This window comes from Prenolepis imparis, unplaced genomic scaffold, assembly GCF_030444845.1.
Source record: "Prenolepis imparis isolate NDT839.2.m4 unplaced genomic scaffold, iyPreImpa1.0 SCAF_5, whole genome shotgun sequence".
NCBI lineage: Eukaryota > Metazoa > Arthropoda > Insecta > Hymenoptera > Formicidae > Prenolepis > Prenolepis imparis.
In genome coordinates, this window is record NW_028141163.1 from 17,753,454 (window position 1) to 17,775,286 (window position 21,833).

General features: G+C 36.1%; 1 protein-coding gene across 1 annotated transcript in view; it reads left to right on the forward strand.

The window, feature by feature from the left end:
- Window positions 1-21,833, forward strand: part of Mthl1 (adhesion G-protein coupled receptor methuselah-like 1) — a 166,604-nt gene that overhangs the window by 102,946 nt on the left and 41,825 nt on the right. The gene's annotated exons all lie outside the window — the stretch shown is intronic.

Genomic DNA, 21,833 nt, shown 5'->3' on the forward strand with positions numbered 1-21,833 from the left:
TAGACGAATGTTCAGATAATTTGGTTTAGAGTCATAGCACATAAAAATACTTAAGTAGTAGAACTTAAGCGATAAAAATTTATAAATAAAAGTATATGAATATATTTTTATATCCCTTTTATAATTTACATTTTTTTTATAACTGTGTTTACATATAAGCGGTTTTAAAAATAATATTATCTGGAAGTTATCTAGATGAATTTTCATATAATTTTATCTCTTATCTAGATATATGTATATTTAAAACAAAATCATCTTTATCTTATCTGATGATGAATTTTCATCTCATCTTTATCTAGCTAATTTTAGAATCATCTAAGAACAACACTGTTAAAGAATAATTAAATATTTTAACAACCATCGCCGTGTGAAACTTCACATTTTCGTTCAAAACAATCCGTTTCAAACCATTTCGCACAATCCGTAAATAAAGAAAAGTTTCAAGAGTTTCCGGATATCCCGCGTATATACGTATATATACGTATACATTTGTACGCTTCCGTAGAACATCACTAGACTATCGCACACGCGATATCCTTCTCTTCTGGAGCGCGTTTAATTCGAGAGATTCTAATCTCTATCATGCAGCCGCGTGGATCGTGCCATTTCGCGAGGATTACGTCAATATTTACACGGCAAGCGAGATTCTACTGGATTTTCCGACCGCTCCGACTCTATGTAGACCTTTTCCCGCGACGGATTCTATCGCAACGGAACTCCGAAAGAGATCGATCGAGTACAGCGCGCAGCGACGCTTTTACTGCGAAATCGCGTACTCAATATACTCGTGAAACGAGGGAGAAAAGATACCGTACTCCCTTGTCGCGACACAGATCGCTGATATCCTCGGGATGAAACGTCGAAACTACAAAAAAAGGCGCGTGAGATGAAACCTGAATGCTGACAAAATAGGTCGACAGTTTTAAGTAAATAATTTCTACCCTCGTGTGTTCTCGAAATTAGTTTAAACTACACACAATATTTCTATACTTTATATATATTCTCACTGTATGTTTGTTCTTGTCAGAGTAATTTTTTTATTTAATTTTTTTGTAATTTTTATGCAAGATGCAAATCGAACGCGTGTCTTTTACTTGTCAGCTGACTCTGTTTCCACTGAATTTTTTTCCTATCGGATATAAATTTTATTATAATCTAAAAGAGATTTTGATCTCTTCAAATAATTTCAAAATTTTTTACAGAAAATTTTTGCGCTTTTTTTCATCTTTATATAATCTTTATAATGTAATTAATGATCATCTCATGCGAACTGCGTCGTTGATTGGTATTTTCACATTCAAAGCAATTTCTTATACTTTCTATACCTTCCAGCGAGATAAACTAATGCAATTGTTAAAAGCGTATAGTCCTTGCTTACTTAATGACCAGAGCAATTTCTAACGGCGAGATTTCGGATAGCCACATGATATTCTTTGGGAGGAAGGCTGACGCCAGTTTATAGGGTCCGCGTATGCTTATAGCTATGGTTACTGATTCGTCGGCCGAAGGCAGTGATTAACCGACGGTCCTTTTGATGTGGGATAAACAAACACTGGCTGGTTTGATCGTCCACGACATATTGGCCCGGCCGTAGCCGGTTGCTAATAAACATACGCTCTGCGACGACTCCTTCCTTCCTTTTAAGCCACGGCTAGGATGCCTACGTATAAACGTTAATTAAACATCACGCACGAGAGAAGGAGAGAGAAGAGAGAGAGAGAGCGAGACGGAGAGATCACGTGGTAATCGCTCGAGCGAGAACCGATCGATACCGCTGCGGCATTAATCGAATTCCGACGGTCTACCGTGCGTGACGTACCTGAGCTTCTGGTGTCCAACGCGACATTGGCGCAAACTTGGGTGGGCTTTTTCTATCTTGTCTTATAATAATAATTTATATCTGTTACACTGACAGATCGCGCGTTCAACTTTTTTACTTTCGAGACACTTTAATTTCAATCATGATTATGTTATTGAAAACATATTTCTATAGGGTAAACTCGGATATGATGGCCATACCGAAAAGATGGCTACAAGCTGCAATTTTTCTAATAATTGCTAAATATTGCGTATACTATTTGGAATAACAATATTATATATTATATATTTTTACTTTTGGTTACCGCTAAAATTTTTTATATGTGCACTAAAAAATGCTACAACATTGAATAAATTACAGTTGAGCTGTCATAATTAACATTAGACACATAACGAAGGTATATATATAAATTATAATGTAACCCATAATTTTCATTTCCGTTTTCATTATTATTTTATAAATTCTATGGTCATATTTTCTTCACAATTTGGATAAGGTGGCCCACTTTCATTATTAAAATATTTAATATTAAAATATTATGTGTTTTGTTTATTTATGTATAAAATTTTACTTCTGTTTTGTTTTACAGATTGTTTCAAAGATTACTTTTAGTTGAAAAATCAATCTGAAAGATTTATATGTAAAATTTAATTTTTTTTATAAAGTTTTTATTTTATATTAAAAAAATTTTAATGTCTATATGTTCAATGTATAAAAATAAAAAATCTAAATATATAAAATTATAAGTTTTTGTATTACTTTAACATAAAATATATGTATAGTCTATATAATACTATATGGCCATCTTTTCCCTAAAAATCAGGAAAGATGGCCAATGCTCATGTTTTAATATTTTGATAATATAAAATTTCTATTAAGTATTTATTGTTTAATTTCGATAGTATTACGTACTTTAATCTTTAATAAAGTAATGTGCCAAATACTATTAAAAAATAACAAAAATAAAAGTATGTTTTTTACATTTTAAAAAACTATGGCCATCTTACCCGAGTTTACCCTATCTTTTACGAAGTACGAAGTGTGAAAAAATATGAAACTGCTTTTTTATATTGAAATATCGTATCATTAGTTACATCTTAAATCTCTTAACAATATATATACGCATTCAACGATCGGTAAAGGTTTTTAAGGCTCCTGAGTGCTCACCGCGGCCATATTGGAATCGTGACGTCAGAAGCGAGAAATAACACGTTGAGATGTTTTAGATGCCATTTCTAAATAAAAACATATTTGCATAAAATAACACGTAAGATCTCTTTAATACACTTCTAAAAAACGTCGAAAACTATTCTTCTCCCTTGACAGTCAATCAACAACCGTAAAATGATCGAGATATCAGACTTTGACATGCGGAATGACTGCGCATGTGCAAAGACCAGACGGACTGGGCCTCATAAGATTACATTTTACAGCTGTTGATTGATTATAAAGGGAAAAGGATAGTTTTCGGCATTTTTTAGAAGTGTATTAAAGAGATCTTAAGTATTATTTTATGCAAATGTGTTTTTATTTAGAAATGGCATCTAAAAATTTTTAGCGTGTGTTTTCTCGCCTCTGACGTCACGATTCCGACATGGTCGACAAGGTACCAGGAGCCTTAACATATATATACGCATTCAACGATCGATAAAGGTTTTTAATAAAAGTATGGCATATTAAAAAAAGTTTAAATAAAAAATAAGATAATTTGTCTCGGGGCGGTGACAAAATTAAGGCGATGATTTATGACGCCTTTCTTCCCGATCAGAGGCGCGCACCTACGAATTAACGATCGTCCGTGAGTAAACGGCGTCCCGACCGTATCTCTTATCCAATTATTCGACGGCTATTCATCGGACGTTGACGCTTTATCGAGGGAGAAAAATTTACAGCGCGTCGCGCGTATTTTCACGGTACATTGGGGCACGGGGTTGAAAGCCCCGAGTAGTAAAACAGTTCCAAGAGAGGCACGGAGAGAGAAAGAGAAAGGAGGATAATTACCCGGCCTCTCGAAGACGGCGTATAGCAACGGGAAATTGCTCGGTCGCCGGGAAGAACCCCGTCCGCGAAAACGACTTTAACTCATTTCATGAATGAACAAAAGCAGATCCCTGGGATTGGGTCCCTATAGTAACTAGTGTGTGCCGCGTGTTACATCGCGCAACGCGCCGCGGGGCCTCTTCCCGACCCGACATTTAATTAATTCACCATATTTCCTTCATCGATCCGTACGCGACGGGAGTTAATTGCAATTTGGAATATAGTTTATAATTAATGAGGGGATTAACTGCGAACGGCAGAGAACGAGAGAGAGAGAGAGAGAGAGAGAGAGAGAGAGAGAGGGCCGCTTGACAGCCGGCGGGTGATTCTTTCGCGCTTAACATTTCGTCATGCACTTGATTAATTATCGGCGATCAAGATGCGCCAAAAGGAGGAACCTTGTTTTTGACGGTAGACACGATACTCGCTTGACGTCTCCTCGCGCTGTTAATTAATTGTCTGTACAGTATATTAATTAGCTACACAGTGTTTCCTCCCGTTTCTGGCGATGTATTCTGTTCTAAGCATCTGACGATACAGTGATGTAAAATTTGTATTTCAACATTGTTCGATTATGATTCTATATATTTCTGAAAGAAATAGTCTCTCATCATATATCGAGAATTTATTCATCTTTTTATCATTGTAGATTAAAAAATATGATTTATATCAATTTAATTTAAAAAATAATTTATATCTTTTAATTTATATAGATATAAATTTTAACAAATATTGCCACCGACAAAAACTGCTTTGTCGCATGTTTAAAAGCTCTATTACTTGTCTGGCGATTACTCGCTTTAATTAGCGGCAAAAGCAGGGCGTGTAACAGCGCGTCTTTCTCGTGAATATTCGTCTGAGGCCGACCGCTTCTGCAATTTGACGCCAGCTGTCAACCGGAAACGGTCTCGGAGACCGAGTTCCATAGTAACCAGTTATATGGGATCCGTTAACAGGAAACACGCCTGTCTATCGCAAAATTTTGAAACAAAGTTCTGCGTCACGCTTCTCGATTGTCACAGTGACGCACGGAAATTTGAATCGATTTAAAAGAGAATCAAATGAATCAATGGACGGGCGATTTTTTTGTAAATATTTAACTGTAAATTGTACAAAATTATACGCGAAATAATAGCATCACGGTTAAAAATCAAACTGACATTCCTTTTATAATATGAAAAAGTTTATCAGGAAAAAAAAAAGAATAAAATAAATTAGTAATAAGTAATGTAAAAGGCAAGATTATATAAAGTTAAAAATAAAATGTAAAATTTGTCCAGAGCATAAATTGAATATCTTTTTCATGTTCTTATATACGCAATAAAAATCTTCATTTGCAAATTTTATCCTACAATTAAAAAGATAATTTTATCAGCCAAACACTATTTATACATATATCCGTTGTCGTAAGAGGTAAATTAAGGCATTAACCGCGCGTATTTCCCGTTGTGTAGCAAAATAAATTCGAGGGAACAAATTTGTCGTGTGGCCCGCGCATTTCCGGGTGTCGCAGAGAAATGGAAACCGCGGCCAATTGCTTAATTGCGCCCGTGACGTCCCGTGTAATCAGGATGCCGTCGTTTGGACGCATTTACGACGCACCTACGCTAATTCACTCGGCGATTCGTCACCACTTTTGCCACCAACAGAGCCCCTCTTCCCTTCAATCTTCCCTTTTGCTTTGCGCGAACACAAGTAAAAGATCATTCCAAACGTTTCTACGAATGGCCAATTTAAAAGAGCATCAACGACGCGACAAAGGACCCGCACTGTCAGTAATTTACAAGAGAACGCCTTTACAAAAAGAATCTGAAAGACAATAAATTCATCTCTCTTTATAGTTCGGTAATTCGTACAATGTACATACATGATATAATTCTATGTCGAGAAAAATTTATGTCATCGTTTCATTCGAATATACATTCAATTTTATTTTTATTCCGGATAAGTTTGTCACGTGTGATTAAATCCGACGAGAATATACCGGGTGTCCCATTTTAAAGGACCCACTCAAATATCTCAGAAACACTGCGTTAAATCAAAAAATGTTTCCTACAAAAATTGTAGAGTTTCGAGGGAGACATAACATAGTAATATTCATATGACCTTGGGCGGCGTCTCCAAGGTCAAGTGAAGGTGAGAATAAATTTTTTAAATAGGAACCCATATTTTTTATTATAACATCTTTTTCTACTAATTAATTTGAACAACTTTTATCTGAAGCATTTTTTTATTTTCTTCAAAATTCATTCTCACCTTCACTTAAGGTTAACCTTCACTAACCTTGGAGACGCCGCCCAAGGTCAAATGAATATTACTATGTTATGTCCCCCTCGAAACCCTACAACTTTTGTAGGAAACATTTTTCGATTTAACGCAGTGTTTCTGACAATGAGATATTTGAGTGGGTCCTTTAAAATGGGACACCTGGTGGCTATATATCGATGTATATTTATGAACATCGATAAGAATGATGAATCACGCAAACATTTCAATCAACGTTTACCGATAAAATTTCGATTATTAGCGAATTTTTAAATACACGTCTCTCTCGGTGTGACAGTATAGTATACTAAAAATTATCCAAATATCCGAATGATATAACGAACCACTGAGACGAAAATATTGCGCATCGTCGATTTACACATCGTCAATAGCAGTAAATAATGCCTGATGCTGACAGAGAGTTTCACGTGTAACATAGAGGCCACGCGTTAAAAGTCAAATACACGCCGGACCTAGTCCCGCGAAAATAAAACACACTACGACTGGCGGACGTATTTCATCCTTGGTATATTTGTCAGCGGGCCGATTTTACGAATGGCGGAGGACTAGAATAGTTCTCTTTAGAAATTCCTGGCGAGCAAATGTATCACGTATATATAGTGACGGCAATGTAAAGAATTTTTCGAACGGCGCGACAAGAAAACGCAAGGACGGAGGGTATTTTCTCAAAATGCGAATTATTTCGGGAGGCACGTGTATTTTTGGTCCGATCCCTAAACGGGACGTGCTTTTAAAATGAATAAAGGTGCGAGGCTTCGATATATACCGAGGGGTGTCTCACTGTCGCAATACATGTACTTCGCATTACTTTGCATTGATTTAGCATAAAACAATAATAATCCTGATAAGATTAAAACGGCTTAAAAAGTAAAAATAATGTTTTTATGATGCTTTTTTAATATATATTTTACTAAATATTATAATTTATAAAATTATTAATACTTGATATTTGATTTGTTCAGATCTAATCTAATTTTATTTGTATTTTGTGTGTGCTTAAGTTTATATAAAAGAAATTTTTATTAAAAATGGATTTTTAAATTGATTTTTAAAAATTTCTGAATTTTTTAATCGCGAAGTTTAAAACAAGACTTTTTTCAAAACTTATAATTGAGAACACGTAACTTTTTGTTATATCTTTATTATAATATAATATTGTAATTTAGTGTGTTTCAACTAAATATTTGCAATATTAATTTTAAAAACAATATTAATTTTAAATTTTTTGCATAATACATTGATACTATATGATTTACAATATCTCATAAATTTATTTTTTTTTAACATTTCTTTTTATAATCATTTACATTTTTCTTACTAAATTAAACGGTACTAATATTTAATATATTTACAAATTTTAATACTAATATTTAATACTAATATTTAAATATTGTATTTTATTTAAAAAAAAGAATTAACATAATTACACGCATTCCGTCGCATTACATGGAATTACTTAGAATTCTCGGTAATTCGCAATACATTCGCAGTACAAATTTTTGATGAGACACCCCTCGATATATATATTTAACTACGAAAATTGATGGGCGCCACATTCAATTAATGTGTACATACACTTTATTGCTTATGCTCCATATATTCTTGTTTTTGCATTGACAGTGTTTAAATGTCCGATTTTTTTTATCTGTCTTACTCTTTTATATATTGTCGTAAATTATACTATAAATTATACTTCCTAAGCTATAAAAGTTTGCTCGTTACGTGATCCTTTGTTGTGAAATTAAGGTTTAACTCGTAAAAATCGTAAAAGTGTCACGCGACGACTCGTGTTAATTTGTTTCACACGAACACTCTAAGATTAAATACTTTCAACATGTAAAAGTTGACAACTGCATAGAAAGAAAATTGCGGTTATATCTTGCACAATTATCTTGTGCAATTTTCGTTTCCAAAAGTTTCGTGTATAATTTTGGAGATAATTGGTTGAATAAAAGCTATTTAAAAGTGAGTATAAATATTTTATATAAATTACTAACCCGTTAAAATTTTAAATATAAATTATATAATCTCATATGAAAAAAACACACAAAAATTTGTTAGATTTGTTTTGCATAAATATTTTGATAAATTATATAAGATAAATTTGTATGCTAAATATATAAATATTTAAACGCGCTGACTCGTTTGTTTCTCGATTTGTTAGATCCAAAAGTATCCATTGCAATACCATGTTATATTTTTCTATACATCCATAAAAATTTCATCAACATTGCGCTGCACATTTCGCGCTAGATGTGCTTTTCTTCGCAAATCCCGATATTTCCACCATTTTCACGACTGGTTTTTCTGTTGCGCGCACAAAGGGGTGAGTCGCGCGGAAAAATATCTTTGAGACAGAGAGATAAGGCTTAAATGAGAACAAAGGGATTCCATTACCGGGCGCACCGAGGTATCTCATGACGCCGGCGCGTCTCCGTACTTGGATTAATAAATCTCGAGGGGCTAATCGATCGTCTGTGTCGCAATTTCCTGCAGGACTCCGCCGGCCCGGCGGCCGTCAGCTCCAATTTGCCAAAATCGGGGCGACATGTCGCGCAATCGGCAGGCCAATCGCTCGTTCGCTAATGGATTTATGATTTCAGTCATTGGCGAAAATGTGTTGGCGCATACATACACATAACTATATCTCTTGCATATTTGCGCGTTGTAATGCGGTAAATATGTCGGGAAATTTATTTCCGGAACGAAATGTAAATATCGTATCGTGTCGCGCTAATGTATATTCCACGCCCGGCAACGAGATCCGTTATCGCTACGTTTAAATAATTAATTCAATTAAAACGGAACTGAAAGCTTTGACATTTTAAATTATTTAGTACTTTTTGAATCCATACCAATATATTGATACCAATATCGCAGAATTACAACTATTATAGCTTACGTATATTGACTTATGTCTATCCGGAAGTACTTTTGCGTCTCGCACATGTGGAGTTTGCATTTGGTTTCGTATGTATTTATTATTATTTTATTATTTCGTTGTCCTCAAAATAATTAATCGCGCCAAAACATTTAAATTAAAAAATAACGCAAGATGCGGTTTTCTCAAAACGCTTTGTTCTCGAGAATAAAGAATTCTCTTTCGAGCGGTTCTCCATCCGCAGATTAACAAGAGATGCCGGAAATGATAGGTATAACATGGTTTTGTTGGCACCAACCGTAACTTCCTGTCGAGGCCAGGCTCGAGAAAACGAGGCAATATCTTGCGCCGACAGTTTGGACAGAATCGTGGTTGGACCAATTGCCTCGACGTCGGAAGTCGAAGATTTTCTTTGCGCGAATCGCGCTTCAAAAAGTCGCGAAAACATGTTGCGACATGTAACATGAAAGAACCGCCAATGGTCAATACGTAATACGCCGTCGGGAAATACGTTCGATAATATATAAAAGATACGTACTATATAATATATAAAAGCATAAAATTATATGAAAAAAAATATATTATAATATTATAAATATTATTATAATTTTTATATAAATATTAATTGTATTGTATACATATATGAATATTATAAAACATTTTATGAACACAACTAATAATAATGAAAATATAAATAAGAAAAAAGAAAAATTCGACTTCTAAGAAAAAACATCGAAATATATTTCTCTTCTATCTCTTCGCATTACAGGGTGTCTTATTTTAATCGATCATGCCCAAAAACTTTTTTATTTTTGATTGTACAACAAAATGTTTCAAATAAAAGTTTGACTTAAAGAGAGACAGAAGATAGCGCTACTGACTTTTTTCTAAAAGTCGCTTTTCAAGGTCATTTGAAGGTCATTTATGCTTTTTTATTTTTTTTTTAATTAAATCATCATATTTTTTTTATATAAATTGATTCCTGTAAGAAAAAATATATAGCTATGTGTTTTCTTTACAGTTGATTTTTCTCATTATTTTATGTATAAAAGTATTAGATAAGATAAGATCATTGGAAAATGAATATTTTACGAGATATTTCAGAGTTTATGTAAAATTAACTTAAGTTTAAACTATCTCGTAAACTAATTCATTTTTTGGCCATCTTACCCTTATAACTTTTTATGCCAAAAATTATGAGAAATCGATTTATTGTAAAAACATATGGTGATTTTATTTTAAAAAAACGTAAATGACCTTGAAATGATCTTGAAAAGTGCTTCTTTAGAAAAAAGTCTATATTTGGGGGTCAAATTTTGAGGTAATCGATTTAAAAAAATGGGACACCCTGTAACGAAAAATTCTACAGATTTGGAAAAATTTATTCGTATCAAGAGAAACGGCGAACTGTTGTTTATTTCTGAACCATACGTGACCTTACGCACAGGGGGACGCACACAGGCGGAAAAGTTATGCAAACGACACCGAAACGTGGTATCGCATACACGCACATTTCCATTTCACCCACGCGTATACGTATAATTCGCGTCGCTCGGCCGATTCACGCGGAATTATGCAATTTGCACACGAGACATATGGAAATACACACGTTTTCCGTTGCGCGGGCACGAAATTGCAAATCCACGTATTTCATTCTTCATCGTTCTTCGATGATTCAGCTGTCACGATCGGTCGGACGTCGTCCCGAATTGAATATATCCGTCTACGATAAAATGTAAATACAAAATCCAATCTCGCGCGAACAATATGCGAAGCCATAAGACATGATTCCAATATTCGGGGTTTATTCCTTGAGACAGATACATCGATTATTGATTTTTACAATAATTTTTATAACAATTTTTTTCTATGATACGATTATTCTCTGCTCGGATAACAATTTAATCCCTTAATCCCTGACCTAAGTCTCGTTTCGCCGTCGCTGATAATTAAGTTCTCGAGAGCGAGATACACACTTATCCCTCGCTTGAATAAAACGGACTCGAGCAACTTCTCGTAAACCGGTCGTGTGACGTAAATCGATGAGATAAATAGATCGTGCGATTGTGCAAGGGCTGCTCTCGCGAGCGAACAAAAACTCTCCATCTATTATCCATCGCTCGTTATACGTGTAGCAGCTTAAGAACAGCCAAAGAGAGAGTCTCTCCCTACAGGGAGGCTCGGTTATGGCTTTTCTAATGGCCACCTCGCGGTGCCGTGGACCGTAACACGATACCTTTACGAAACCTCGAGCTGTAACGTCCGGTTTGTCTGTCTGTAGGTATCGTGCGTAACGTAAACGAATGCCTCTTCTTCTCGTACACACACATATATTATATATCCGAGCGAACGACATCGTGCCCCGTAATTCCTGTCCCGTGGTTTTCTACGAAACGCTAATTATACGACTCCCCTGAAAGGCGGTATCGATTTCGTCTCGGGGGAAGCCACGCAAAGTGCCACGGAATCTCGCGTGGGATATCTTAGCTTCCGCTTTTCAACGGAAATGACAGCGCGGCTAAATTATAACGCCCGTTCGTTATCGAGATGCGAATAAGGGGCGCGATGATGTACATCGCGCGAATTACATTTAGCGTCTCGAAAACGATAGGGCTCAATTATCCGACATTAATTAATTCCGCGTCTAATTATCCGAGAGCGTTCTATTAGCTACGCTGAAAAATAGATATATTAATTCGCATTTAATTTTGCTCGAGATAAGAAAGCAACTCTCAGCGTGTCTCGCGTTAAGAATACTCGAAAAAATAATAACGAGCTTTTGAACGTGAAAAATAATCTCTCTCGATTTATCAATTAATTGATCAAAAATTGAAGGTAATATTTAAATTAAGGTAATATTAAAATTAAATTTAAATTAAAGGTATATAATATTTAAAAGGTGAAATATTTAAATTTAAATTTAAATAAAATATTGTATTAAAATCTAGTATAAATATTTTATTAATTTTATATATATAATTTTATTAAATACTCGACAGATTAATTACATTATATTATAACCTTTCACGATAAAAATGAAAAATAAGATAAAATTAATAAGATAAATTACTCGCGGAAAAATGAATTCGACGGCATTTCTCACGACCAAGGTCTCCCGGTAAAACCAAAAAGATCGGCGATGACGTCAGCTGCAGCAACGGCAGCAAGAATGCACGATAGCCATTGCAGATACCTATCTACCTGCCTGAAGACCGCAGTGTGGAAGATATGGGGAGTCCTTATGGTAAAGGCAGCTTGTATCTAGACGAAGCCGGTAGTTGATGGGGAATGCGAATTTTTATCATACTCGGATCGACCTTTATGGGGCAATGTAATTTACAGCGTGCTGTTGTATACGGCAACACCAATACTGGTGCTGCGTTCTATGCCATAAGAAGTCGGGGGTTATTAATGTACGCAATTATGTCTGAAAACGAGCGTCTCATAGACGTATATTACAAACGCGTATCGTGCGCATATGCATGAGCCTTCTTCTCAATTCCTTTCACAATAAATATAACAAAAAGCGTCCGTTGTGCGTGTGTTAATAAAACCGTGCATAATCGTAAGTCGTAGCGGCGCGGGCGGCGAAGGAATAAACGTGTAACTTGTTCGACTAATTGATTCAATACGGCCTTCGACCGGTATTCGGTGTTCGTCACCGTCGTTAGAATAACTCGCCGCAAGAAATCGCGACGGCTGCGTTTCTTGCTAGCCTTCGTATATATATGTACGGGGGGTCGTCGACACGTTGCAAAGAAGGAAAGAGAGAGAGAGAGAGAGAGAAGAGAGGCACCGGCCGCAGTCACAATTGGCGAGCGCGAGAACCCCGTAGAACGACGTCGTTGATTATGGTCTTCTTCGCGTGGGTCGTGTTTCTTTTCGCGTGGTGCATCGTGCGAGACTCTCCCCATCGCCCCACGTGAGTAACGACGATATTCAGGCGTATGACGCCGGTATTCGGGATCATTATTGTCTCCTCTCTCCGCGACATTGATGAATATATGGAAATTTCTATCGATTTCTACAAATTCACCAATAATTTTTCGCTCTTATTTCCCTTCGCTTCGACATCGATCGATTGTGACAAATAAGGATATTTTTTTAATCTTAAGGTTCCTGGATTTTCACCACATGTTAGACTGTGACGTCAGAGGCGAGAAAACACACGCTAAAAAAAATTCTTAGATGCCATTTCGAAATAAAAAGATATTTCGATAAATGACTTTAGCACACTTAAAGTATCTCGAAACTATTCTTTTCCCCCTATAATCAATCACCAGCTGTAAAATGACTGTAATATGAGGCCCAGTCTAATCTTTATACATATGCGCAATCATTCCGCATGACAAAATCTGATACGATCATTTTACGGTTGTTGATTGACTGTCAAGGGTAAAGAATAGTTTTCGAGATATTTTAAAAGTGCGCTAAAGCCATCTGAAGTGCTGTTTCATCGAAATATCTTTTCATTTAAAAATGGCATCTAAGAATTTTCAAAGTGTGCTTTCTCGCCTCTGACGTCACAATCTAACATGGCCGCGGCGAGAACTCAGGAGCCTTAAAACCCTCAGCAATCTGGGTCTTTTAAGGCTCCTGCATACTCGATTGCCAAGTCCGTAAAATTTGTACGACAGCGCCACATTTGGCAAAACTATAAACTATTAAGCGTGAAAATGACATAAATTATTCTTGCGACTTACCGCGTCATTTATCATTTTAGTGCAGTGTTTCTATTTTTAAAATAATTGTTATAGTGTTAAAATATACCGAAGACTCTCATTTTGTTATAATTTAATATGTAAAAGCAAATATTTATTTCATTTCGTTACCTGTCAAACAGCGGATTTTCGTCCTTGATTAGGCTCAATTCAATTCAACATATATAATGTTATTTATTGCTTACCCAAACAAAAGAAGAGTTTTCGGTATATTTTATAAGTCCGTTCTATCGATTACAAACCCTATTTTATTGAAAAACATTTTTATTTTAGCGTAAGTCGCAAGAATTTTTATGACTTATTTTCTCGCTTCTGACGTCATCAATTCAAGATGGCTGCAGTGAGTATGCAGGAGCCTTAAGACAAGCAAATTTCTATTTTTTTCCAAATTGCTGTTCAAATTTTGCTTTGTATAAACAATTGGGTTTAATATTTAGCTTTAAAATCTGTAGGATATTGTAATAGAAATATTAACAAATAATCCAGAATTTTTTTGAATTTTTAAAAAATCTAGAACATAAAAATAATATGGGGTGAACTTAATAGACCCAGTTTGCTGACAGCGTTAGTAAAAAAAATGATTGCTGACGGAGTATCTCGTAATCCAGTAAGTAAACATTTTTTAACGCACTTATACACGTGCGATTTAGGATTACTAAATCTAATTACGCGTGCAATTTTTGAAATAAAATTAACAATGACAATCGATTGAGACTAGACATCCGCCCGCGCGCGCAGACAGGGGTCAGCTTCGTTTCCTTCTCTCAATATCCGTTCTCGCAAAATATTCCAATTTCGATGAATAACTCGGTTCGTTCAATCGGGTCCGACAGGCAGAGAGGAAGGGGGTGAAGGGGGGCAGAGCCGTTCGGACGATTTGAACGGGGCAAAAGGGGGCTTTTCCGGACGCGACGCACTCATGAGCGGGACACGGCCGACAATATTTCGATTTTCATTTAGACACGACGCGCAAGCGACACTTTGGGCGAAACAGGAGTTTTAATTAAAGCCATACGGGTCCCCGCGGACCCCTTCCGATATTCAAATCAGTAAGCCCGCGTCTCCGCAGCATCCGACCGTCGCGGTGGCGGCAGATGGCCGGACTTCGTCATAGTCCGAGAAAAAGGTGTCTACGATCTGGGCAACGCGACGTTCCAGATGCCGGCAAAATATATATCCCCGATACGGGCCCAGAGTGCGGAAAGTTTCGCGGCGTTAATCACTTAAGGATTACCGGCACGGCTTTTGTAAGAACCAGAGACATCTTGTAGCGACGAAGGTTTCAAGAGAGTTCGATTTAACGTTTAATTCAATTTAATCCGTCTACTCTCCGAGAAATAGATCAGATTTCTGCTGCGATATTAAATGAAATAATAATATGTTTAAATTTATAACTTTTGCTAGCAAGATTAATCATAAACATTTTTCGAAAGGGAGAAATAGTTCGAATATTAATTGCTTTAAATATTCTTCTCGTTTAATCACTTGCCTTGATATTTATTAAAATTTTTCTCGCCTATTTTCCCGTTGTAAGTTCGAGGATTATTAATTGATGGTACTTAGTAATCTCAAACCAAGAGATACAGTTCCTTAAATTTAGAATTAATTTTCGTGCTTGGCTCTATTGGCCGGATTTGAAAAAATCACATTTATCTATTTATTAAATACTGAGAGCCGGTAAAAATAAAAATATTTCTTAAAAATATTCTTAATTTATATATTTGCGTCTGGGCCTAATTCACGGCGCTATTTACCAACATACATTATAAGGCAAATGGAAAATATAGGATCCAAATGGTCTGAATAGCTTAGAGGTAAGAGCAGTCGCCCGGCAAGCGAAAGACGCGGGTTCAATTCCCGTTTCAGCGACTTTTCGGACCAATATTTTTCTCGCCTATTTTCCCGTTGTAAGTTCGAGGATTATTAATTGATGGTACTTAGTAATCTCAAACCAAGAGATACAGTTCCTTAAATTTAGAATTAATTTTCGTGCTTGGCTCTATTGGCCGGATTTGAAAAAATCACATTTATCTATTTATTAAATACTGAGAGCCGGTAAAAATAAAAATATTTCTTAAAAATATTCTTAATTTATTTATTAAAATGTTTACTGAAAGATTGCTCGAAAATGTAGAGTTTAAAATTCTATATGCTGTTCTTTTTTGCAAGAAACTTTTTTGTATCTGAGGAAACAATAAGATGTCGCATATTAAAGTAAAATTCGGATAAATATTAGATAAGTTGATAAAGTTATATTATTATTTTTATATATAGGACAACACTAATTAGTTAAATCATACTTTTGGAAAATATCTGATGGCTGTATCATTGTAATTAAATTGTTCAGATGCCTCAGCGGAAGAGATAGCTCATAAATCATCCGGGTAACGTCTGCGATCGACGGCATTTGTGTCGGACAGGTAAAGCTCGAACTTATGACAGTAGAAAACGGATTGTATTATGAAGGGTTATGAATGATACGATACGTTTTTTTTTTTTTTTTATTTTTATTCAATTATCTTTTATAATTGATAATGTGATTAATGATAAATAATGTCAGTACTAAAGCAATTGAGCAAATATATAGAAAATATGTCAGCATTAAAAAAATACAATTAATTATATCGCTATCGAAATTAATAACACTTGAATTTTATAAGCATAACGTTGAATTTTTTAATAATTACAGCAATCGCAATATTTTTTATTCTTATAATATTTCAAAATATTTGTAATACATTCGAACCTCGCTAATTCGAAATTGAAGGGAAGAGAAAAATTCTTCGAATTGTAAAAGTTTTGCCTTATAGAGTTTTTCGAATTATCGAGGTGTATAAGAATAAAGTTCGAATTATAGAGGTTCAGCTATGCACTAACATCATCTAACGCGATTTTAAAATTATTAATTTCTGTTTAAGAATTAAAAGATAGGTTCATTTAATCTATGAAAATGATCGCAAATGTACATTAAAAGTACATTAAATTTAAGGATATTTTTTACAGTGTATATAATGTCACAGATAAGTTTAAACAAACATTTAACATGCGAAACATTAATAGTTTGTTTCGAATTACAGAGGCTTTGTCTTTGAAAATTCGAATTACAGAGGCTTTGTTTCTGAAGATTCGAAATACAGAGGTCAAACGCCGCTTCAAAAATTTCGAGTTAATCCCGTATTTTTTTCGATTTACAAAAGTTTTCTCAAGGGAAACGAACATTGTTTCGATTTGTAGAGGTTTTCGGAATTAGCGAGGTTCGACTGTATTATCATTTAATATAAAATAGAAGAAAGAAGAATAGAAACAGCTAAACAAAGTATTTATTAATAAAAATTACACTTACATCGCATTGTTAAGGAACGCGTTAAACTGCAAACTGCAAACATCTTGAAAGTTAGAACGATACTCGGGAACAATCGCGTTTTCAATCGCACGAACCGAGCTAACTTTCGTGCGCGCGAACTTTATTCCACGAGATGTAACTTCATCTGCGCCACCTTGTTGGAGTAAATGAACGTGAGAAGCGAGAACACGGGAGAAGGACCGAGAGAGAAATCGTAGATATATCGCCCCGGAAAAGACCAATCGGTCGCGGGCGAGTTCGCGAGACGAATGTCGAATCGAACGATCGGGTAAAAATTTATCGGTAAAAGTTAATCGCGCACGGGACACGATCGGGGCGGACTTTTCGATGAACTTAGAGAAGACATCGTTTCTACCACTTCCCTTATTGATACCGGCCGTGGGAGGAGAGAGAAAGATAAAAGGAAAAAGAGAGAGAGAGAGAGAGAGAGAGAGAGAGAGAGAGAGAGAGAGAGAGAGAGAGAGAGAGAGAGAGTTAACCACACATACTCTTCTTTGCTTGCTGCTCACATGTCGCCCACATGTTCAACTTCTTCCTGTTCGGTCCTCCTTCCTGCTGAGCGGCACGAACTTAATTTCGCTCGGACGATCCTTCGGTGATCCTTATCGAGCCGGGCGATTTAGCTGACATTTCCGTCCAAGGCGGCTATCGTCTTCGCGGCGATATCCTCTTAAAACGTCTGCTCTACGGCGGCAATCTAGTTATCTTTTTCGTTATTAAAGAAACGGAACTCCATTAGCGTTCGCGAGAGAAAAAGGAGATTTATTGCAGTCGTTAAAGGAACAAATTACACGAAAAATACTTGTAACGAGATAAAACTATCAAAATAGATAATTGAAAGAGAGCATGTGTGCCTGAATCTATATGGTGGCTTAAGGCTCCTGGCTCCTTGCCGACCATGTCGAAATCGTGACGTCAGAGGCGAGAAAACACACGCTAAAATTTCTTAGATGCCATTTCGAAATAAAAAAATATTTCGATGAAACAGCACTTCAGATGGCTTCAGCACTCTTAAAAAACCCCGAAAACTATCCTTTTCCCTTTATAATCAATCAACAGCTGTAAAATGTAATATTATGAGGCCCAGTCCATCTGGTCTTTGCACATGCGCAGTCATTCCGCATGTCAAAGTCTGATATCTCGATCATTTTATAAAGGGAAAAGGATAGTTTTCGGGGTTTTTTAAGAGTGTGCTAAAGCCATTTGAAGTGCTGTTTAATCGAAATATCTTTTCATTAAAAAATGGCATCTAAGAATTTTCAGCGTGTGCTTTCTCGCCTCTGACGTCACAATCCAATATGGCCGCGGTGAGCACCTAGGAGCCTTAAGAAAAAAAAAAAAAAACAATTTCTCTATTAAAATCTAATAACCAATCTCTTCAGTCTCTATAATGTTACCGTATTTACTTGACGAACCGAATATTACAATTGACATTCGACTTTCATTATTTCGATTTTAGGGGGGAAATAAATGCGATAAATGATCATGGCGGCCAATCATTTACGGCATCGAGCGACGACGTCACTTTCCATAATTAAATGACACGTCCGTTCGATTACCGGTTAATTCCATTACTTGCGCGACTAATTCGTTATTGCCTTTCGATTTCCGCTCACGCATCGCCCACGTGCTCGATTTCTCATACCTTCTCTTCTCCTCTTTTGCCGCCCCCTTCCCTTCTTCTCCCTCCTGAGTTGCCCGAGCTTCGTCGCGCTTCTCTGACAACGATAGATTGCCTGTGCTAGAGAGAACGTTCGTTCTCAATAAATTTAATAATCTTGGCTTTCATCGGCGATTTTTATCCGTGCCGAAGAATCGATCTGTTTTGTCCATCTTATAAAAGAGCAGTTTTTGATAAATGGCAGCCGTAAATGTACTGCTGAGACATTCTTAGTTATCCGTATAACTTTAACAAAAGAGAGAACTAGACGTTACAAACTAATACATCTCTCTTGTTATTTCGTGCGCGATTCGTCCCCCTCTTTCGAAACTTCGAAGATCGCGATTTCTTTTGCTCTATAACTGCATCTAAAAGAGAATAGTATTCGCTTACCATTTTTTACTTTCTCTTTCTTTCTCTCTTTGAAGAGAGGTATGCCATTTGAAGTTTAAAACTATTCCGCACACTTTTATTTCGTCTAGCGAAATAAAGAGAATAAAAACCATGTCTCTCGAAATAGCAAACCGAAGAGCGAGACGAAACGGGACTAAATAAGTCGCAGAAACATCGCGGATGCGATTTTTTCTTCGCACCTTCGATCGATCACCGATGTTTCGTGCTTTTTGGCGCGAGTTATTTTTATATATATTTTTTTTTTTTTTTTTTTTTTTGAGAATGTGTAAGTTTTTATTCTTAGAATAAAACGACGAGTTTAGCGTATCTGGCGAGAAATGAGATAAGAGGGAAGGGACAGTCACGCGGGTTTCCGCCTCGGCCAGATAACGGGCATCGGAGATTCTCGGAAAAACATTACTCGGAATCATCATTTGAGAGATGGACGGTTCAAATACGTCGTGAACGTCGGCAAGAAAGTCTCTTTGCTAGCTGGAACTAATTGACTGGCGAAACGCGTAACGGGGTCGTCCTAGCAAGCTTTGCCGCTGCTATTCATCGGTTCTTCATGATCTCTCCTATCCGCAAAGGCTTTTTCTCGAGTATTTCGAGAAAAAAGTCGAGATTTTTCTTATTTTACAAGGAGCGTTATTCTCGGAAGGCGACAATAAAATCTGTTTACCGCCGAATTTCTTGTAGTTGCGATATATATAAATATACACACGTATTGTGTGTATTTTTTTCTCACGGAGTTCTTTAAAATATTTGTTTTTTTTTCTCTCTCTATTGTCACAACGATAAAGAAACTGAGAAAAGAATTTATTTCACTTTGATCATAAAAATGAAAAGTATATATATTTTGTATTCACAATTTTTGTATTCACAATTGCGAATAATGAACTATTATTGAAAATGTAAATTGACAGTAATGCGTTTAAGAATATTACTGAATAAAATAACGCCGAATCACGAGACGACGATTTAATCAATCGTACAGCGTGTCAAATATTTAAAAACGATACATACAAGAAAATATAAAGATATTTTATTCAAAGAATAAACTTACATTCACAGAGAGAATATATATACAATATATAAAGATTTTCAAGAGTTTCGCTCGAGATGGTACCCTACTAGAGAACTTTGGCAAATCCGACGTCGGATTATAAGGAGGAGGTCATGAATGCGTAACAAGGAGCTTGGCGATGTGGGAGAGAGAGTCCCGCGGCTTTATAATATGGAATATAATTCCTCCGATAAATAATTCCTACGGTCGCGCGATGCCTCAAAATCCCCCGTCTTCAACGCGGTAGACGACCAATAACAACCTCTTCCCTCTTTCACCCCTATCGGAGGAGCCCAATGGTATCTCGCCTCGTAGAAGTCTTCCTAAGCCGGATTCAGGCCTAATGGTTCGCGCAATTATTCCACTCCGAAGGGAGGCCGCCGATCAGACACGACCGTCCCGATGCGGCACGGCGCCGGTTTCTCATCCGGCCCGACGTTTCGTTAATGGCGAGCAAACTGCACCGCCAAAGTTGCGCATCCTCTAAATAGGGGATTAGGGAGAAGGGAGGAGGAGGAAGAGCGCGACCGTAATCTCTTTTCGTGACAGACCCCCCGCTCGTAAAGACGAACCGCGAAACGGATCTGGATCGACGTTCTTCTCCTTTCTTCCTTCGTTTCATTGGCGGGACCACCGTGATTGTAGACAAAGATGCATCTGCGGATTTCTAAGGTCCGTATTTATAATCGTTTCTCAAATCTCATCTCAGTCTTGAGACATATGGTTTAATAGATGAATTTTTAAAATCAATTTGATTTCGTTTGTAACCTCGATTCAGTAGACACACTCAAAAGAAAATTTCAGTTAAATTTTAATCAAAATGTAACTATTGAACCGTCCGTATCTTAAGACATAAAATCTGAGTATTTAACCTAATACGCTCTTGAGATTTGAGAAACGACTATAAATACGGACCTTAGAAATCCGCAGATGCATCTTTGTCTACAATCACGGTGGTCCCGCGAATATAATGGTTCACGAATCAGTGATTACGTCGATTTAAACTGCTATTGAATTATACAACGATGTACCGAGTTTTATCGCGTACGGAATGTAAATCAGTCTTTATTCGAATTTGGAAACAAAATTTCGAACTTTATATTTTACATCTAACGGTATTCTGTGTATATATGATACTTAAAATCGATTTTTTTAACAGAAAGATTTAATTTTCTTATCCTCGAATTTTTGTAGACCGGCGTTTTATTAAAAAAAAACTTGAGCTCTTTGTGAAATAGCTGAATTTATATAAAGAATTTGCTATATATATTTTTATAAATATATAAATTAATTGATATTTGCCTGAAAATCTGTTTTGCGTTGAGTTTCTGATGCATTTTTCCATTTTGTATATAAAATAATATTGATTTATAATTTGCAACTAAAATATTTCATTTCTTTTAATATTTGCATTTTAAATTTCTTGTCGATTTTCAAACTTATAGTGAACGTATGTGTTAGAGAAACATATCTTCTCTAGCGAGATGCAAAACGAAAAAATCGATGCGCACAGCATCGTCTATTGAAAGTCACTCGAGCTAATGCGTTTCTTCAACTTGTTTCTTCGAAGCCATCTTAGTACTCTGCGTTGATACCACTGCTT